Source organism: Dermochelys coriacea, chromosome 2 (genome assembly GCF_009764565.3).
Source record: "Dermochelys coriacea isolate rDerCor1 chromosome 2, rDerCor1.pri.v4, whole genome shotgun sequence".
Classification (NCBI taxonomy): domain Eukaryota; kingdom Metazoa; phylum Chordata; order Testudines; family Dermochelyidae; genus Dermochelys; species Dermochelys coriacea.
This window is the reverse complement of record NC_050069.1, coordinates 60,784,550-60,807,576: the sequence shown is the minus strand read 5'-3', so window position 1 is coordinate 60,807,576 and position 23,027 is coordinate 60,784,550.

Here is a 23,027-nt window from a genome sequence, read left to right as displayed (position 1 = left end):
TCCCTAGTGTAAGTTGAAGCCACAGAAGTGATCCAGCCCCAACTTCATCTTTCATGTCTCTGAATCCAAGTGTATGCCTATTAATTCAGGTCTGAAGTATTTTGTATTCCTTCAGATGTTTACTGTCAATAAGTTACTAGAGGAAGGTGAGCTATTTGTAAGAAAGTCTTTTTGTTAAAAATTGCCTGGCCAAATTGAAGCAATTTTACTACAGACTTCACATTTTCCTGACAATTTTTTGCTATTAGGATATTGGCAGAAGTGTTGTGACAAATGTTGATGTGGGACATTTTTTGTCAATTTACGAGCTGAGTTGATTGGTTGTGTGTGTTTGTAAGTCACAGGGTATTACTTCTGGTTCCCTGATTGGCCAAGCCTTTCCCAAGAGGTCTGAAGGATTGCCACCAGCCATTTTGACTAATTTTCTCATTAAGGCAGACAAACAAATTAACTTCTCCATGGCAGCAGCAGGAAGTGGCTCTTTGCTGATTCCTAATGTAGTGTATGTGAGGGAAGAAGACAAACAGGATTTTATGTGAGAGCTGCCCTGCCTGGTGTCTTCCTGAGGAATACTAGAGGAAGGCAGTCCATCCACCAGAATTCCAGTGGGTGTTAGCAGTCTTCCCTGAGAGACCCCATAGTGAGGGAAGAAGCCTTGCTCTCTTGAAAGTGGAGAGAGCAGCTGGAGTTGCCAACACAGATTTCCATTTGATGTGTTCGGTGTCTAGTAACTCAGACACCATCTGAATACTTGGTGTATGTGTGTGTTTTCCTTGTTGGCTTAACAGACACTGTAATTATGGACCTGAATCTGTTTTCTGTAGGTTGTACAGTTGGGCACCTGGGCAATGGAGGTGCAAGTTGTCCAGGGCACTTGCTCAGCAGGAAAGGAAGAATGGTTGACTGGACTTTTAAAAATGACATCTGAAAAGACATGTATAACTTGATATTTAGCTTTTACCTATCTTTTCAGTTGTTGGTTTAATCTATTTTTATTGTAAATTCTTTAGAAAAGGAACAGTGTCTCAGGTCTATACAGCACCTAGAACTAGAAACATTATCCTTAGTAGGGCTGTTGGGTGATGCTGCAACATAAATAATGCACACATCGGCGGGCTAAGAGGGCAATATTGATGATAATACCACTTTGTGATATGCTGTTCAGGACACCTAAAACTGTGAGCCACTGTGTTACCCTTCTGCTTCAGCAAGAGTGAACTTTGCTGGACATTCGACTGTATGTCAGCTCCCTGCCACACAAGTTTGTCTTCCTCACCAGCAAACTCCTCAAAACTCTGCCAGTCTTAACCTTGCCATATAGTAACCTCCAGTGCACTGCAAATCCCAGGTTCTCCAGAGACGTCTTTCTGCAGTGTCCAGCCCTCTCCTGGAACACTCTCAGAAGATAAATTCATTGCTTCTTTAAAGAGTCAACATATGCAGCTCATTACTTCAACTGGAATTTGATAAACACTTATTTTAATCACAGCACTGAATTAATTTATAGTAAAAGTAAATCAAGTTCATTAAACAAAGTCATAGTCTTAAGTGATACCAAGAGCAAAGAAGAAAGGATAAAAATGGTTACCAACAAACACAAGTGAAAATATGCTTCTAAGACTAAAAACTGAACTTTAACAAGTTACAATCTTTGCCTAAGCAGGTTTCTCACCTATATGCAGTTCCCAGAGACTTCTTGGTTGAAGGATCTACTTTTCTCAGATGTACAAGAGCTATGGTCTGTTATATCTGCCTGGTAATGGATAACTATGGGGTTTCTTCCCTTTCTCTTTAGAATCCAGGAAACCTTTGAAATGTAGTATTTGACAAGTAAGCCCAAACAAAGCTTCTTTTCCCTGTTGGGTGTGACACTATGCTGTCTGGTGTAGACTCCATGCAGTCTTTTGCCTCACTAGTGATTTTTACAATGTGAATGATCTCTTCCTGCAACTTTCAATACAAATGAATAGCCCATTTAATTTGGCTACACCTGGTTTGAGGAGTTGACCTCTTGTCTTTGTCTGGAGAACAACCGTTTATCAACTCCCCCTAACATGCTTGGTTTAAATAAATTTTAGTCACATATTGCCAACATAAATCTATAGAAAAGTCCTTTGTGCACACCCCACAAATACACCGCACCATGATTTTGGGGACCAGTGTGTTACCAGTTTGTAGATGATGCTTTACATAACAACACCTTTTTAGACACAGATTATGACAACCGTGTGTTTAGGTGTAGTGAGTATATCAGGCCTGACAAGAGATGGTGACAGAGTGGTGAAAACCAGTGTGCCTGTGTGCCACAGGAACCAATAATTATGATAGTACATTATCAGAGTTATACACACCAGCCTTCTTTTATTATGTGAAGGTTCATCATTGCAATCAATTAATATGAATTTCTCCATATAACAAAGTAATATGAATTTAATTGAAAATAACACTGTGAATTCCAATTGGTTTAAATTGACTTTTCCACAATTTATAATGTTTTTCTATCAAACTGAGTTAAAGAAATTAAATCAGGAAATGTATTTTTAAAAAATCTAGTTATTTTGAACTCTTTTGAGGAAAGGGATCAGGAACAGTCGGCATGGATTCTCCAAGGGCAAGTCATGCCTGACTAATCTAACTGCCTTCACGATGAGATAACTTGCTCTGTGGATGAGGGGAAAGCAGTGGACGTGTTATTCCTTGACTTTAGGAAAGCTTTTGATATGGTCTCCCACACTATTCTTGCCAGCAAGTTCAAGAAGTATGGGCTTAACGAATGGACTATAAGGTGGATACAAATCTGGCTAGATCATTGGGCTCAATGGATAGCGATCAATGGCTCCATGTCTAGTTGGGAGCTGGTATCAAGCGGAGTGTCCCAAGGGTCGGTCCTGGGACTGGTTTTTTTCAATATCTTCATTAATGATCTGGAGGATGGCATGGACTGCACTCTCAGCAAGTTTGCAGATGACACTAAACTGGGAGGAATGGTAGATATGCTGGAGGGTAGGGATAGGATACAGAGGGACCTAGATAAATTAGAGGATGGGGCCAAAAGAAATCTAATGAGGTTCAACAAGGACAAGTGCAGTGTCCTGCACTTAGGACGGAAGAATCGCATGCACCACTACAGACTAGGGACCGAATGGCTAGGCAGCAGTTCTGCAGAAAAGGACTTATGGGTTACAGTGGATGAGAAGCTGGATATGCATCAACACTGTGCCCTTGTTGCCAAGAAGGCTAACAGCATTTTGAGCTGTATAAGTAGGGGCATTGCCAGCAGATTGAGGGACATGATCATTCCCCTCTATTTGACATTGGTGAGGCCTCATCTGGAGTACTGTGTCCAGTTTAGGGCCACACACTACAAGAAGGATGTGGAAAAATTGGAAAGAGTCCAGCGGAGGGCAACAAAAATGATTAGGGGGCTGGAGCACATAACTTATGAGGAGAGGCTGAGGGAACTGGGATTGTTTAGTCTGCAGAAGAGAAGAATGAGGGGGGATTTGATAGCTGCTTTCAACTACCTGAAAGGGGTTTCCAAAGAGGATGGATCTAGACTGTTCTCAGTGGTAGCAGATAACAGAACAAGTAGCAGGTAACAGAACAAGGAGTAATGGTCTCAAGTTGCAGTGGGGGAGGTTTAAATTGGATATTGGGAAAAACTTTTTCACTAGATGGGTGGTGAAACACTGGAATGCATTACCGGGGGGGGGGGGGGTGGAATTTCCTTCCTTAGAAGTTTTTAAGGTCAGGCTTGACAAAGCCCTGGCTGGGATGATTTAGTTGGGGATTGGTCCTGCTTTGAGCAGGAGTGGACTAGATGACCTCCTGAGGTCCCTTCCAACCCTATATTCTATGATTCTATGAACTTTCTTGACACTATTTCCACAACTCCACTCCTGCTCCATCAGAAATGAGAAAACAGTTAAAATATGACCTAAAGACAGATTACAGATTATGCTAGTAAAGATAATGCTAAAAGGTGTCACAATTCTCAGGTTATCAGCACTTATAATATTGTTGCTCTAATCTTAGAGATTTCTAATAGTCACATAATTTCACTTCTTCCAGATTTCCAAGTAACCCCTGAAGTTCTTATATTACATGATTTAGGGTTTTTTTGTTTTTCTTTTAGTAACTCTGCCTTATGATGGCTAGTTCTTACTATTCATTAAACTTCAGTGAGAATTTCAGTGCTTTAGGTTAGTATTTGCAATGATGTGGGCTCCCCCACATACCCAAAAAACCCAAACCGTTCACATTTTCTTCTACAGAACCTTACTTATTATTAAACAAATCAAAAATAGATTCAAATGTATCAAAACGTGCTTGCAAAGCTGCCCAAGGTAATAAAACAGTCTGTGGATTGCTGGTTCAATGGTGGAGTGCATGAGGAGAGGACAGAGAACTTCTCAGCCTCATGTACAGTCACGTACAGTATTATGTGCTCTCCTGTTGTTAAAGAAGAATACAGTGGGGATGGAAGAACAAGAGAATTTCTCCTTGTCCTTTAAATGTTGCCACAGTATCTGTAAAAATATATGGTCTAGTTCCCTAGTATTTTTTTAAACAAAACAACAACAAAAAACCCTTCACAAAATACTATAAATTGGTAAGTATATTTCCATACAAAAGTCCTTTAGATTGTTAGTAAATAAGAGTTGCCCAGCAAAATTATTACAAAAGTAGATGTCAAAATGGGTCCTGCTATGACATAAAATAAAGGCAGATAATTCTAAAAAAAAAAAAAACCCTTCACAAAAAGAGACATTTTAAGTCCTCCCCTCCCTTTCCCCCCTCAAATGATACTTTATACAGGGGAAGGAGCATCTCCAGACCAACACAAAGTGACAGCAACCAAACCAGAGGGATTTTTTGTTTTGTTTTTTTAAAATCCAGTCTTAGAGCTTTCCCTTCTCTGCTCCCATCTCACTTCTTAGTGATACATTTCTCCTCCAAGAGAAATGTAGAGGGGCCAGGCATATGAGTGCTCCCATTGTCAATAGCTGCTGTCAGGAGCCAAACATGCTTGTGTGGAATTTCACTAAAATTTTCCCAGAGTTGACAAATGATAATTTGGGACATATCTGTATTGTGTGCTCTTATGTCCAATTTATTAAGACAGCCTCATATTCCATACCTTCTTTCTGAGTGTCTGCTGTAAACTGCCTGGATTTACTGAGGAAAACATGAAAATATATTTTAGCACTATGCCTTTAAGAAATACTGTTACTGTATATAAGCTCTTAATGAATGTTATCGCTTCCTATTAGTTGAAAGCAGTTAAGATCAAGTCAGCGATCAGGGCAGATGCATGCCTTCTATATATTATATACTGGATGTATAGTATAAGAACAAAACATTGTATGAATTTTCCTTTGCAATATTAGGTTTGGTGAAGCTGTATCAAATATCCTAACTCAAGACCAAGCATAACCTCGCCAAGCAGAACCATGCTTTGCGACTGCTCCCAGGGATGTCATCTTTTCTGCAGAGGGAGAGATAAATGATTATAATGACCTCTTATAAGATCAGGAAGACTGGATGAATCAAGAGAAAATGCACTTCCTCCCCAATTCCTATCTCCATAGAAACTCCTCGACTCTCCTCTGTCTGCTGTTTATACAGATTAGGCAACAGAGTTTTCTGATAATAGAGAGTGAAGTCTGAAACCTGCATTGTCTAATAGAAGGATATCTTGAAGAGCAGAATTCAAGTATAAAAAAAGAGAACTTTGCCAAGTTTTTAGCATTGCCTCCCCATCACTTTCAAATGCTTCCTATGGCTTTTCAGGTTTCTAAGAAAAATTCTCATGAGAAGCATGCAGTGTTTGCTGCCAGGCTACCCACAACCACGATGATGCCTTTGTCTACTGACTTAGCTTCAAAGGATGCAGTGTCATTCAAGGACTAATGCATACTGCTAGTGTTGCAATTAATGTCACTATATAGGAAGATGAGGAACGATCAAGAATCTGATCAGAAATGCTCATTGAAACATACAAGTTTATTTTCAAATCCATTTAACAATTTATGTTGGGAGTGATACACTACTTTTTGATAGTTCTGCTGTGCAGACAAATACACAAAAAACTTTGATTAAGTGATATGTCTAATAAAACAATTACTCTAGATTCTGTGGCTAATATAAATGAAAAGAATAAGGGGATATGAGAGTGAGATAGTTTAACAGTTTTGAATAAGAACCTTTAATAATAATTGTAGTAATAATAATTAATTAATAATTCATAGAGTTTAAGGCCAGAAGAGACCATTATATGATCTAGTCTTGTCGCCTGTGTATCACAAGCCCTTATATTTCATACTGTTACCCTGTACTGAGCCCAATAACTGATGTTTAACTAAAGTGTAACTTGTGTTTGGCTAAAGTATATCTTCTAGAAAGGCTTCCAGTCTTTAGTTGAAGACATCAAGAGATGAAAAATCCACCATGTCTCTTGGTAGTTTGTTCCAATGGTTAAAGGATTAAAAAATTGTGCCTAATTTCAATTTGAATTTGTCTGGCTTTAGCTTTCAGCCATGGGTTCTTGTTATGCCTTTCTCTGCTGGACTAGAGAATCCTTTAGAAACCAGTATCTTCCCCCTGTGAAATTACTTATGCACTGTAATCAAGTCACTGCTCAATCTTCTTTTTGTTCAGCTAAAGTGAATTAATTCTTTAACTCTCTCATTGTAAGGCATTTCTCCATCCCTGGAACCATTTTTATGGCTCTTTTCTACACCCTCTCCAATTTTGCAATATCCTTTTAAAAATGTGGACACCAGAAGTGTACACAATATTCTGGTATCAGTCTCACCAATGCTGTATACAAGGTAAAATCACCTCCCTACTCCTACTCACTACTCTCCTGTTTATACATCCAAGGATTGCATTAGCTCCTTTTTCCCACATCACACTGGAGCTCATGTTTAGTTGCTTGTCCACTATGACCCCTGGATCCTTTTCAGAGTCACTCCTTTCCAGGATACAATCTTCCATTTTGCAGGTAAAGTGGGCGTTCTTTGTTCCTAGATATATAATGTTACATTTGGCTGTATTAAAATACATTGTGGTTGAATGGGCCCAGCTTAGCAAATGATCCAGATCGCTCTCTCTGACTGCCGTGTCCTTATAATTATTTACAACTCTGCCAATCTTTGTGTCATCTGCTAATTTTATCAACAGTGATTTTATATTTACTTCTAGATCTTAAATGAAAATGCTGAGTAGCACCAAAGCTAGTAACAATCCCTGTGGAACTTCATTAGAAACACCCTCATTTGATGATTCACCATTGACAACTACTTTTGAGATCTGTCAAATAAAATAAAAACTTAGCCATGTACAGTGTCTTTCGTCCCAAAGCCTGTGCCCAAACTCCAGCACTTTCTTTTTCCTCTCGATCCCTCCCCACCCAATGTGTGGGTCTATGTTCCCTATTTTCTCCTCCCCTCCTTAGAGAAGGAGTACTTGTGGCACCTTAGAGACTAACAAATTTATTTGAGCATAAGCTTTCATGAGCTACAGCTCAATTCATCGGATGCATTCAGTAGAAAATACAGTGGGGAGATGATTTATATACACACACACAGAGAACATGGAAACAATGGGTATTACCATACACACTGTAACCAGAGTGAGCACTTAAGATGAGCTATTACCAGCAGGTAGGGAGGGTAGGGGGAAGGAAGAAAACCTTTTGTGGGGATAATCAAGGTGGGCCATTTCCAGCAGTTGACAAGAACATCTGAGGAACAGTGGGGGGGAGGGAGAGGAAGGGGGAGAATAACATGGGGAAATAGTTTTACTTTGTGTAATGACCCATTCACTCCCAGTCTCTATTCAAGGCTAAATTAATTGTATCCAGTTTGCAAATTAATTCCAATTCATCAGTCTCTCATTGGAGTCTGTTTTTGAAGTTTTTTTGTTGAAGAATAGCCACTTTCAGGTCTGTAATCGAGTGACCAGCGAGATTGAAGTGTTCTCTGACTTGTTTTTGAATGTTATAATTCTTGACGTCTGATTTGTGTCCATTTATTCTTTTACGTAGAGACTGTCCAGTTTGACCAATGTACATGGCAGAGGGGCATTGCTGGCACATGATGGCATATTACTGCTGTTACTATCCTCCGACTTTCTTCCCAAACATGCACAAACTGGTCCTGTCTGCATGATTGTTCAAGTAAATTCTCCTACCTTTTTCCCATTTGCCACCTGACTGGTATTTTCAGATACCTTCCCTGTCCCAGAGTTCCAACAACAAAGAGTAATGGGATTAAAGACCAAAATTTGTCTGAGTACTGGTTTTACGCTTAATCTGAAAGGCAGTTTTCCAAAAGGCCAATGCTCCAGTACAGGAGCATTATTAACTCAAAGGGAAAAGGGCTACTGCCTGAATACCAACACCATTTCCTCTACTATGTACACACAGTAGGTGTTCCTTGTAGGTCTTTCATTCAAACATTGACCGAGCCAAACCATGCTTGGCTTGAGAAACTGATAGGAATAAGGATGTGATCCCAATGTTTGTCTGTTACACTGAAGGCTAAATTTGCAAATGAAGTCCATGAACTTTTAAGTGAACCTCTTTCTGGTGCCAAGGAAGGATTTATTATTTTGTGTGGAAACAATATGAGTTTTGCATGGCTTCAGCTTGAAACTAGGCAAACTTTGGTGGAGTTTATTCAAGTCCTCACATTTGTGGAAAATTGTAATTTTGGAGATAGCTGTTGTGCAAACTGCTGTGAATAGAAGTGATGAGAAAGTGGGCCAAATCACCCTTGAATGCAAGTGCTGAATTTGGGACAGCTTTACTTTTAAATATACAAATAAACATATTTTCATCAGAACATTTAACTGTGTCAGATACTGAGGATTTTGTTTATCCAGATGAGCATCCTGCTTAGCACTCAATACTCTACCAAGAGTGAAGCAGAGGATGTAGATCTCCCAGAATAATGTAGAGATTTTACTTATTATTTGGTATCTAAATGCTAGAAGATTGACACACTGCAAATCCAGATGTAAAAATACAGAAGTAGCATTACCAAAAGTAAACTCCTGATTTTAAAAATATAACCAGGCAAGTTTTTTATTCCCTCCTTAGAGGCATGCCCATTCCTATTAATGCCTTTGTTTGCACTGTGAGCCCAATGTTAATTTGTCATAACTTAAACACCTGAAATACATATTCCTTTAACAGATTCTTTGAGAATCTCTCCCTTTGCCTGGATACCATGTTAGCAGAGTTAAAATGTGTTCTTTGTCTCCCATCTCGTTTATTTCAGGGTAAATAATGAAAAAATTTAGAGTCCTGACATTTGTACAGTGTAAACCAGATCTAGCAGCCTTTTCATATTTGTTTTGAGGCACAATATGAGTTTAGGGGGATTCTTTTTCTAATATTTGTTATATTAGAACAAGTTATCTAATTGTATCATACATGGATAAGAAGTGTTTATGCAAATACATTTATTAGGGACAAGAAAATGAACTCTTAAGCCTAGGTTGAAGGATTAAATGCACAAAAGCCAGGAGGCTTAGACAGTTTCCAAGGGCAACCTTAATATTGCCTTCTGTGTGTATACCTTATGATAGGGTCTGTCTTTGGGCAATCACATAACCCTGGGCTATGTGATATGCTTCTCTTCTGTGTTATTTTATGTATAGTACATGGTGGTAAATATTATGAGTTCAGTACTGATTCTTGTGGTATTCTACTTAGTTATCTTCCTCCTCTTGACCACATAACCTTTAACACTACAAATGCCTCTGAGGCAAGCACTTGGAACACAATATCAGTATTGCATTTGAGCCTGTCTGTACATATTAATAAGAAATTCACCATTACTGCTATAACTCCCTTTTTCTAATTCTCATTGCTGCTTCTCATGAACCCAGTGTTTACTAAATATTACCTTTAAACCCCCATGTTCTCTACACCATCCCTCTCTTCCTTCGGTGAATGTAATAGCAAAATATGAATATCAGCTTTGTATTCTCTCTCCTTGGTCTTGCACAGACCCATTTCAGACACAGTTTGAGCAGCATCCATGTCTGTGACAAAAATAGGACTCATCACTTCTATGTTAAAAATAGTTAGCTGGATAGGAATAATATTCTATTCAACCAGAATATCATAGTCTTCTTAGCATATGGTCAAAGTGCCTCTGGTGGCACATGACCATGATTCATCACCAAATTTGATCCACTGCTTGGATCATTAGCTTCCCTGGCCCTTGCTGGGTACTGACAGGGAGTGTGATATGAATGCTGATCTATGCTCCCCAGGTAGTTTTGTATTTAATTTTACATATCACCTTCTTTTTTTATTCTCAGTGCTATTATATGTATGTATTTTTAAAAAGTGGTAATAGAAATATTAACCTGTTCCTGCCATGCCTCCACATGGATAACTTGTCACATTATCCCCTAAATACCCTATTCCTGGATTATGTAGGGAAGTCTAGTATTGTGGAAAGGTCCTTGAGAGATGCACAGTTGGGTATGTAATATAAAGTAGAGCTGATAAAGTCATAGCTGCCAAGCTTTTCAAGTGTCACTTTTGCAGGTAAAGTAAATAGCTTTTTCTGATCCAGCCTGTGGCCTCTTATGTAATAATAAAGAAATGCTTCCATCTCAGGATCTTGAGATAATATCACTTATTTCAGATGTAGGCCAATAAATAATATTATTCCATTTTACAGATGTGTAACTGAGATGTAAATGAGACACAGTTTTCTCAAGGTCATATAGTGACAGAGCCAGGAGTCCTATCAGCCCTATGCATTGGCCACACGACCATCCTGTCCCCAATTTTCCCTGTAATGTTTTCTTTCTTTCCTGTTCCCTCCTATCCCACTTGGTCTCCTATTGCATGTTTCCTTCATCATTATCACTTTGCCTGCCACCTGGTCCTTCCTCCCTCCACCTTTCCCATGGAGTCTGCTGCTGCAATGGCGTGGTATCCCCCTCATCACTTCTCTTATTCAGTCCTTTCTCTTCCTGAGTGGCATAAGTCCCCTCTATTCCTGTGTCCCACACACCATGACAATTTCTGGGAACATCCTGTTCTCCGGGCTCAGAAAGATCAGTGATCGCTGCCTAACATTCCCCACTTCTTGCCCTACTGAGCTACACTGAGAGAGACAGTGAGGGCAGCAGAGCTGGTAGAAGAAGCAGTAAGACGTGGGGAGGGGATAAAAGTCTTGGGCCCATAGTAGCTGAAAGGAGGAGCTGAAAGGGAAAGTTATGGCAGTGACCAAACTCGGCTAGTGAGTGACATTTTAGCTGTCAGAAGTGAGAGTAACAGCTGAAGCATATGTGGGATTATCACTCCAGTTGAATGATGGGTATGAAAATGATGTGGCTTAATGTTCACCTTTACACTCTCCTGATTCTGTGGGTGCTCTGTGATGACTGGTTCTACTGCAATGGCCTAGAGCAGTGGTTCTCAAAGCCAGTCCACCACTTGTTCAGGGAAAGCCCCTGGCGGGCCGGATCGGTTTGTTTACCTGCTGCGTCCGCACGTTTGGCCGATCGCGGCTCCCACTTTGAGAACCACTGAGCTAGAGCAATGTGAGGGCTTCTCTAATTTAAGCCAGTCTGCAGTGTCCACAGAGGGACAAAAATGCAGCCAAGTATCACTGGCCAAGTAAGGTCTTCCCCAAAAATATCTAAACTAAGAGTGGATTATTGGAGCTTGTTGGAAGGAGCTGCCTATGGAGAGCATCTGTTGGAGACAAGAGTTCATGAATTTCAGGAGGGGAGTCACTTCCATGCCTTGTCACCTAGATTGCAAGGTTCAATTCATGGAAGGAAGCACAACACAAATTGAATTCTATAGAATTTGCACATTTATATCCTTTTTCTCCATATCTAGCAACATATATTTTAATTTTCTCAGCTTTACCAGTGATAAATTGAAAAGCCAGACATTTTGGAATTAACACATCTTCAATTATTTTTAATTTATAGTGGCAAGCTAATCAGCAACCAGCTGTTGGTCTTACTTTGTTTAGCTGGAACTGATTACTGCCGTTTCATCATGTTAGTACTCTTGCACTTTCCAGGCCAATTTTTTAATTTGCACATAGTGGAGTAGATATTAGAAGGTAATTATCCCTATAGTGTCTGCTGTCCATGCAGTAGTTAACCCCTGATGGCAAGATGGGATTTTCTTTTACATACAAAGAAAAGGAGTACTTGTGGCACCTTAGAGACTAACAAATTTATTAGAGCATAAGCGGGGGGAGGGATAGCTCAGTGGTTTGAGCATTAGCTTGCTAAACCCAGGGTTGTGAGTTCAATCCTTGAGGGGCCCATTTAGGGATTTGGGGCAAAAATTGGGGAATGGGTCCTGCTTTGAGCAGGGGGTTGGACTAGATGATCTCCTGAGGTCCCTTCCAACCCTGATATTCTATGATTCTTTCGTGAGCTACAGCTCACTTCATTGGAGCTATAGCTCACAAAAGCTTATGCTCTAATAAATTTGTTAGTCTCTAAGGTGCCACAAGTACTCCTTTCCTTTTTGCAAATACAGACTAACACGGCTGCTACTCTGAAACCTGTCTTTTACATACCTTTTCTTAAAAAGTTTAGAAAGAAGCAAGTGTTTTTTTTTAAGAAAGGTGTGTGTTCTACAATTTTGCCAATTTCTGTAAATTGCTATTGCCATGTATCACTTCAGTGAAAATAGTGGTTCAATGCTCAGATGTTAAATACCTTTGATTATTTTTTCAAGAAATTATTTAGCTCTGAGTCAGTTATTTCTTTTAAAATATTTATGTTGAAAATTACAGCAATGGCCAATCAAGGCCTATTTTCAATACGTTACAAGTGAGCTGTAGCTCATGAAAGCTTATGCTCAAATTTGTTAGTCTCTAAGGTGCCACAAGTCCTCCTTTTCTTTTTGTGGATACAGACTAATACAGCTGCTACTCTGAACTTATTTACTACAACAACTTATTGTTGTTTCACTAATGGAATGGAGCAAATCCTTTTATTAATTTGTCAGATATATTTATAGAATTTGTTAATGATTTTCTTAAGGGAAAGATTGGTATAATTGATTTACAGTTCATTACTCTGTTTAAACACCCATAGCAAAACAATGATTCTTAAAGCTACAAAAGTTTGGCAACATGGACCTTCTTTCTGGCAGGATTTCTTGTATGTTACCTCTCTAAATACCAAACTAAATGCTATATGGCCAATTTTCCATGTGTGTTCTTTCACCATGACAACTAGGTAAATGTGTCCCTCACTTGTAAAATTGTGTGTTGACCTGTGCAGTAAAAGAGACTTCAGAAAGATGAAAAGCTCCTTAACCCTTTTATTCCTAAGGGAAAGTTAGGAGTATTAAGTTATTTCGTCTAATTTTGGACAATCTGGGAGGAAAACTCTACTGAATTAAAATAAAACAGAAAGAAAAGAGCTACTTTTATGTTGAAAGCATGGAAAGTCTCAGCAGATTCATTGTCTGATGTAAAGCATACTTTTATAAGGGTCATTATTAGGGCTGGCTGAAAAATTTCCAGCAACACTGTGTTTTGATAGAAAACTGTTTTTTCTAACTACCTTTTGTGAAGTGTCTGCTTTCCATGGAAAATGTTGCCTTTTCATTGAAAAACTGAACAGGTGAAAAAGTTTGATTTATAAATGCTATCGTCATGCCTTATATGGGTTGCAATTTGGGTACCTTGTCACCCCATTTCCCAATATTGACTGGGAGTCCCAGCCAGATGGCATCTCCCATGATGCATCACAATCAGGGACTCCCATGGTGCACCAGTAGCTCAGCAAGATGGGAGACCATGGTGTATGGGAGGGGAGACCATGGGGAGCCTGGCCTGAACAGGAGAAAGGGGCATGAGTAAGGCTGCGAGTTTGTCAGTGTGCCTGGCTCAGGTGCCGCTCAGAAAGCCCCTGTGCCAGTCGCCCCAGCTGTTGCTGGGGCAGTCTCAGGTCACCACGCCACCCCCACCCCAGCAACAGCAGGGTTTGGGTGTGGAAGGGGGAGGAGGTTTGGGCATGGGACAGGTGAGGTGGGCAATGGGAGCTGCGGGGCTGGTGCCTGCAGGCAGAGGCAGTGTGCACTGCAGAGCTGCCAGGCCACACCTCCGCCTAGCAGCTGAGCGAGGGGGATGTTGCCGCTTTCGGGGAGCCACGCCCAGAGCCCACCGCACTCCATCCCATGCCCCTGCCACCTCCCACACCCAAACTCTGCTGCTGCTGGTGGGAGGCATGAAGTCAGGTAGGTAGCCTGCCGGCCCTGCCCCCTCCCCTCACCCAGCACCAGCTAGGCTGTATGCCACTGCCTGCTCTCCCTTCAGCCCCCACCCGCCCTCAAGTTTTAGTCAGGGGTATACAATAAAAGTCATGGACATGTCACGGGCTGTGAATTTTTGTTTCCTATCCATGACCAATCCATGACTTTCACTAAAAATACCCATGACTGAAATGTAGCTTTAGGCATGAGTCACCTGAATTACAACTCCATGAGGCACCATGGCAGCATTTGCAAATCAAAAATTGTGGGGGGTCGGCTGAAAACTTCTGGTTTTCTACTTTTTCATCAATAGTCAATGTTTTTCACAGGAAAAAATACCCATTTTAGTGAATGAGTTGTATTTACAATATTCTAAAATATATCCAGAAAATAATGGTGTTGGTATAAAATAGCTTGGAAGAGTTACCAAACATAGAATTGATTTTCATTCTTTTTTAATGTTTCATTTCTACATTCTTTCTTCTCCTGTAAGATATACAGATGCACATTCTATATATAGCAATAATGTTGTTTTATTGTCCCGTCCCATATTTTGATAGATGACTGCCTGCTGATAGCTACTGCGATAAATGAGGTATTCGCTACAGCATTATTTTCCTTGGCACACAGAGTGCTTATCTTCCGCTTTTTGAAATTAGCACAGAACGCAAGGAAATAGAGGGGGAGGGGAAATATAGTTCTTGCAGAGGAGTTTGGTAAATATAATTAAATAAGTTCCCTCCCCACCCCCATCACGAGAATGGCTAGAGCATGACCTGAGAGTTTGCACCCATGGATAGGAAAGAACCACACAGATTCTATAATGCAGCCTGTAACTGTCCTCATCCTTAATATTTAGCTGTGACATTATGAGTAAGTTTCCCACACCTGAAACAGAGCTCTGTGTAAGCTTGAAAGCTTTTCTCTCTCACCAACAGAAGTTGGTCCTATACAACAGTGGTTCTCAAACTGTGGGTCGGGACCCCATTTTAATGGGGTTGATAGGGCTGGCTTAGACTTGCTGGGGCCTGGGGCCAAAACCCAAGCCCAAGGGCTTCAGCCCTGGGCGGCAGGGCTCAGGTTACAGGCACTCTGCCTGGGGCTGAAACCCTTGGATGTCAGCTTTGGTCCCCTGGCCTGGGGAGATGGGGCTTTGGCTTTGCCCCCCCCTCAGGGGGGGGCTTAGGCAGGCTCAGGCTTCAGTCCCCCATCCTGGGGTCCTGTAGCAATTTTTGTTGTGAGAAGGGGGTTGTGGTCCAATGAAGTTTGAGAATCTCTGCAATACAAGATATTACCTCACCCACCTTGTCTCTCTAATATCCTGGAACCGACACAGCTACAACCACTCATCCCTAATAATGAGTTGAGAAACTAGCCCCCAGCATGAAATGCTCTGTCTTAATTTGTGCATTCCAATCAAAGAGGAGCATTGCATGCTTGAATCTATAGTATCCACAGCTATCACTGTACATTTCCCCTGACCATGTATACCAAAGATGTTAAACAGATGGGATACTCATATACTTACGTACACAAAATCCCAAGTACAGGGTCTGCGCTCAGTCTGATCTACTCCCACCAAAGCAAAAGAATAAATCATCATTCATCCTGAAATGCTTTCTAATTTTTAACCAATTCAGGAGTCTTCACAAATAATTATCTGTGGTGGAGACACTACAGGTTAAAGTTGATGTATAGACTTAACACTGGATTTCACTCTAATGCCTAGACTTGTATGTCTGGTCTCAGTCTCTCGTGAATTTTTATGATTCTGTTTTCCCTTTAAAAAAATATAAAAGAGAAATGCTGATCTACACTTTTCCCTTAACTGTAGCACTGTGAATGAGCCACTATAATTAATGCCCTAATCTAGTCCCTCCTATTTTTCAGTGTACAAGTCCTGTGGAGTTTGCAGATTGATTCAATTGCAAAGTTAGATTCCTGCTGTGATCTTCTTTTTCAAATCATAGGGCCTTTCTGCCTGGACTGCCAGACAAAGAACAATGGGTGCTAATTAAGACCTTTCTTGAAAGGCTACCGTTTACTTCAGCTTTTGAGGCTTTCAGGGGGCATACAGGGAAAGGATGCCTTGTTCTGTTTATGCATATGCAAGCATTTAGTGACCAAGGCAGCCAACTGTGGGTCGAGAGAACATTACAAAAGCTTGGTGCTTGTAGGAAAAGACTGGATTTCAACCCAGTGAGGATAGTTAACAGACTAGACTGAAGGGGGCCCAGCTGTGTTTTCTGCCAAGATTTGACATATATTTCACAACAGCGCCTGCTCGTTATCTTTTGCGTGTACTTAAGAGATTCAGCTCTTCTGTCTTCTCATATTAAAGGGGACAGTTCTCAAAGTGCAAAGGTAGAAAAAAACCCTAAAATTTCCTTTACTACTCACACTTGGAGGATAAAATATTTCTAATTGTTGATCAGCTGGAATATTTGACAATAGGATGCATTAAAGCTGCTTATATGTTGTAAAGTTTTATTATTGCTTATGCTACATGTAACATACACTTGTAAGACATTATTCTTAATCCAGTGGGTTTTTTAATCTAAAAAACATATTTTAGCATTGTGGCTCATCAATATTATGGAATTTTGAGATATATGCTGTTTCATATAATCTCTAATTTGAAAAAGGGAACAGACCTAGTTTAACTCTTCATCTGTACTATATTTGTAAATAATTTATTAACCTAAATTGTTCAGTTCCATGCTCCATATGCAATAAGGGATCAGTTTCAGTATTAAACCCTTGCTGAGAACCAAAGCATATTACAGATTAGATTTGGTTACAGAATGGAAAAACTGAGCACAAATACATTTGTTGATAAACTACATGAGTTCTACTTGCTGCTATTCATCATGAGACAATTCTACTACTCTTGCATTGAGTAGGTTTCAGAGTAGCAGCCGTGTTAGTCTGTATTCACAAAAAGAAAAGGAGTACTTGTGGCACCTTAGAGACTAACACATTTATTTGAGCATAAGCTTTTGTGAGCTACAGCTCACTTCATCGGATGCATTTGGTGGAAAAATGCATCCGATGAAGTGAGCTGTAGCTCACGAAAGCTTATGCTCAAATAAATTTGTTAGTCTCTAAGGTGCCACAAGTACTCCTTTTCTTCTTGCGTTGAGTTGTATCTCATTATGGAAGTAGCCCCATTGCATTAAACTGGATGACAAGGAGAGTAATTTATAACTCAGTATGACTAAGGATGGCTGAATCTGGCCTAATATTTGTTCTTATTGAATATTTCAGATGTGTTTGAGTCTTGAATGCTCCTCATATTTGGACCAGAAATGTGATATTCACAGTTACTCATTACTCAGCTTTTCCTGGTGAAGAATGTGTCATCCAAGTGCGGGAGCAGAAAATGCATAGTAATCCTGTACCAATGGTGGTAAATAGTCAAGTGAACAGTTTGCATGCAACCCCAAAGTTTGACAAATAACCTGTTTGGCAAATACTGAATACTTCTGCAGAAATCAGGAATGGCTGGTGAACAATTCAGAAACCAAAATAAAATGCCTATCCTCATGAAATTATTGTTTTCACAAAGTCATAATATAGCTGGCTCAACAGTATTTAACTAAAGCACCAATAAGTAATTGGGAAAACCATTTCTCATCCCTTCATCTCTAGAGACCTATCTTTCAAACCCTTACTCATGTGAGTCTTGTCTAATGAAACAACTTGTAGGGTAAAGATTACCCACATGAGCAAAGGTTTGCAGGATCAGGCCCCATTCACCAAAGGTCAGGTTGTCCCTAGCCCTTATCCAGCCACACAGGGAGTAAAGGAAAGTAAGCTCCACCCTTAATCTCTCATTTAGTCATACAATGGCTGCTCAGATAGTGGTTCCTGCTGTGGGAAGGAGAAAGGAGCAGGAACTACTTTCTTGTTGCTTCCCCATACAAACCAAGATGCAGGAAGAGGAGGATGGGGCATGGCTTTGCCCCCTCACTTACACCTTCCACTCACTAGCCAAGATAGGTGCTAAACATACAGGGAGGAATAAGCTGCACCCAGAACAAGGGGATTGTTCCTGAGGTAGTGCAGCCTTCACGCTGCCCTTACTATGGGCAGAGCCTAATGGCTCATTCTAACCCTTCTGGCAAGATGATTCTGACAGGAAAAAAAATAAATAGCTCTATCCAGTATGGTAACATCTAATCACAGATTTACTACATAGGCATAGTTTGACTTTTGTATGTGGGTGAACATCTTCAGTCAGGCCAATAGAGCTGCCGGGGGAGGGGGATTGGCAAATTTTGTGCCTGCCTGAGGCTTGCAGTTGGGGAGGGCAACGCCTCCTCTGCCCCCAAACTACACTCATAAGAACATAAGAATGGCCATACTGAGTCAAATCAAAGATCCATCTAGCCCACTATCCTGTCTTCTGACAGTGGCCAATGCCAGGTGCCCCAAAGGGAATGAACAGAGCAGGTAATCATCAAGTGATCTATGCCCTGTCGCCCATTCCCAGCTTCTGACAAACAGAGGCTAGGGACACCATTCCTGCCCATCCTGGCTAATAGCCATTGATGTACCTATGCTCTATGAATTCATCTAGTTATTTTTTGAACCCTGTTATAGTCTTGGCCTTCACAGCATCCTCTGGCAAAGAGATCCACGGGTTGACTGTGCGTTCTATGAAAAAAATACTTACTTTTGTTTGTTTTAAATCTGCCTATTAATTTCATTTGGTGACTCCTATTCTTGTGTTATGAGAAGGAGTAAATAACACTTCCTTATTTACTTTCTCCACACCACTCACGGATTTTATAGACTTCAATCAAATCCCCCCTTAGTCATCTTTTTTCCAAGCTGAAAAGTCCCAGTCTTATTAATCTCTCCTCATATGGCAGCTGTTGCATACCACTGATCATTTTTGTTGCCCTTTTCTGAACCTTTTCCAATTCCAATATATCTTTTTTGAGATGGGGTGACCACATCTGCACACAGTATTCAAGACGTGGGCATAATGGATTCATATAGAGGCAATATGATATTTTCTGTCTTATTATCTATCCCTTTCTTAATGATTCCCAACATTCTGTTCGCTTTTTGGTCTGCCGCTTCACATTGAGTGGATGTTTTCAGAGAACTATCCACAATGACTCCAAGTTCTCTTTCTTGAGTGGTAACAGCTAATTTAGACCCCATCATTTTATATGTATATTTGGGATTTATGTTTTCCAATGTGCACTACTTTGCATTTATGAACATTGAATTTCATCTGCCATTTTGTTGCACAATCATCCAGTTTTCATCTGATGCAGTGAGCTGTAGCTCACAAAAGCTTATGCTCAAATAAATTTGTTAGTCTCTAAGGTGCCACAAGTACTCCTTTTTCTTTTTTGAGATCCTTTTGTAGCTCTTTGCAGTCTGCTTTGGACTTAGCTATTTTGTAGTTTTGCATCATCTGCAAATTTTGCCATCTCAATGTTTACCCCTTTTTCCCGATCATTTATGAATATGTTGAATAGTCTTGGTCCCAGTACAGACCCCTGGGAGACACCACTATTTACCTCTCTCTATTCTGAAAACTAACCATTTATTCCTACCCTTTGTTTCCTATCTTTTAACCAGTTACCAATCCATGAGAGGACCTTCCCTCTTATCCCATTACAGCTTACTTTGCTTAAGAGCCTTTGGTGAGGGACCTTGTCAAAGGCTTTTTGAAAATCTAAGTACACTATATCCACTGGATCCCCCTTATCCACGTGCTTGTTGACTCCCCTCAAAGATTTCCCTTTACAAAAGCCATGTTGACTCTTCCTCAACAAATTATGTTCATCTATGTGTTTGACAATTCTGTTCTTTTCTATCATTTTAACCAATTTGCCCAATACTGAAGTCAGGCTTACTGGCCTGTAATTGCTGGGATTACCTTTGGAGCCCTTTTTAAAAATTGTCGTGACATTAGCTATCCTCCAGTCATTTGATACAGAAGCGGATTTAAATGATAGGTTACAAACCACGGTTAGTAATTCTGCAATTTCACATTTAAGTTCCTTCAGAACTCTTGGGTGAATACCATCTGGTCCTGGTGACTTATTACTGTTTAATTTATTAATTTGTTCCAAAACCTTCTCTAATGACACCTCAATCTGGGACAGTTCCTCAGATTTGCCACCTAAAAATAATGGCTCAGCTTTAGGAATCTCCCTCACGTCCTCAGCCGAGAACACAGATGCAAAAAATTCATTTAGTTTCTCCACAATGGCCTTATCGTCCTTGAGTGCTCCTTTAGCATCTCTATCGTCCAGTGGCCCCACTGGTTGTTTAGCCCGCTTCCTGCTTCTGATGTACTTAAAAAAAAATTTTATTCTTGTTTGAGTCTTTGGCTAGCTGTTCTTCAAATTCTTTTTTGGCCTTCCTAATTATATTTTTACACTTCACTTGCCAGAGTTTATGCTCCTTTCTATTTTCCTCACTAGGATTTAACTTCCACTTTTTAAAGGATGCCTTTTTGCCTCTCTCTCTGCTTCTTTTACTTTCTTGTTTAGCCACGGTGGCATTTTTTTAGTTCTCTTAATATGTTTTTTAATTTGGGGTATACATTTAAGTTGAGCCTCTATTATAGTGTCTTTAAAAAGTTTCCATGCAGTTTGCAGGGATTTCACTTTTGGCACTGTATCTTTTAATTTCTGTTTAACTAACTTCCTCATTTTTATGTAGTTCCCTTTTCTGAAATTAAATGCTACTGTGTTAGGCTGCTGTGGTGTTTTCCCCTCCACAGGGATATTACATTTAATTATATTATGGTGACTACTACTAAGCGGTCCAGCTATATTCATCTCTTGGACCAGATCCTGTGCTCCACTTAGGACTAAGTCAGGAACTGACTCTCCTTTTGTGAGTTCCAGGATCAGCTGCTCCAAGAAGCAGTCATTTAAGGTGTCAAGAAATTTTCTCTGCTTCCAGTCCTGGGGTTACATGTACCCAGTCAGTATGGGGATAGTTGAAATCCCTTGTTATTATTGAGGTTTTTTTATAGCCTCTCTAATCTCCCTGAGCATTATGCAGTCACTATCACCATCCTGGTTAGATGGTCAGTAGTATATACCTACTGCTATATTCTTATCATTCAAGCATTGAATTACGTCCCACAGAGATTCTATGGTACAATTTGGTTCATTTAAGATTTTTACTTCATTTGATTCTACACTTTCTTTCACATATAGTGTCACTCGTCCACCAGCACAACCTGTTCTGTCCTACCGATATATTTTGTACCCTGGTATTACTGTGTCCCATTGATTAGTCTCATTCCAAAAAGTTTCTGTGATTTACTCCTTCATTCTTCTGTCTGCAGCCGCCAACACTGTAATATCTGAGAACCTTCCCAGGTATTTTAAAATAGAAACAACCACCACCACCACCACTCAGAGGTTGGAGCAAATGTGGTTGTATCATAGAGCTTGGCAGTAGACAATGGATCATTGTGTTCTGCACGGCTCAGGTTATGGGGCAAATGATGCTGCTTTTCCACAATTTCAACCCGTGCACGTCAGCGGAAGCACTCTATGTAGAAGTCCAGTCTGTTGTTTCCAACCCCTCAGACAGAGACAGACACCAACAAGGTCTCTATCAAGCATTCTTACAACTACAATACCCACCTGCTGAAGTGAAGAAACAGATTGACAGAGCCAGAAGAGTATCCAGAAGTCACCTACTACAGGACAGGCCCAACAAAGAAAATAACAGAACGCCACTAGCCATCACCTTCAGCCCCCAACTAAAACCTCTCCAATGAATCATCAAGGATCTACAACCTATCCTGAAGGACGACCCATCACTCTCACAGATCTTGGGAGACAGGCCAGTCCTTGTTTACAGACAGCCCCCCAACCTGAAGCAGCAACCACACTCCACACAACAGAACCACTAACCCAAGGAACCTATCCTTGCAACGAAGTCCATTGCCAACTCTGTCCACATATCTATTAAGGGGATACCATCGTAGGGCCTAATCACATCAGCCACACTATCAGAGGCTCCTTCACCTGCGCATCTACCAATGTGATATATGCTATCATGTGCCAGCAAGGCCCCTCTGCCATGTACATTGGTCAAACTGGATAGTCTCTACGTAAAAGAATAAATGGACACAAATCAGACGTCAAGAATAATAACATTCAAAAACCAGTCGGAGAACACTTCAATCTCTCTGGTCACTCGATTACAGACCTGAAAGTGGCTATCCTTCAACAAAAAAACTTCAGAAACAGACTCCAACGAGAGACTGCTGAATTGGAATTAATTTGCAAACTGGATACAATTAATTTAGGCTTGAATAGAGACTGGGAGTGGATGGGTCATTACACAAAGTATAACTATTTCCCCATGTTATTCTCTCCCTTCCCCCCCCCCCCCCCCGTTCCTCAGACTTTCTTGTCAACTGCTGGAAATGGCCCACCTTGATTATCACTACAAAAGGTTTTCTTCCTCCTCCCCTCCCCACCTTGCTGGTAATAGCTCATCTTAAGTGATCACTCTCCTTACAGTGTGTATGATAACACCCATTGTTTCATGTTCTCTGTGTATATAAATCATCTCCCCACTGTATTTTCCACTGAATGCATCCGATGAAGTGAGCTGTAGCTCACGAAAGCTTATGCTCAAATAAATTTGTTAGTCTCTAAGGTGCCACAAGTACTCCTTTTCATTTTTTAAAAAATATACTAAAAATGTAATCTAAACTTCCCTCCCCAGAAGAAACCAGTTTCAACCACTTCTAATT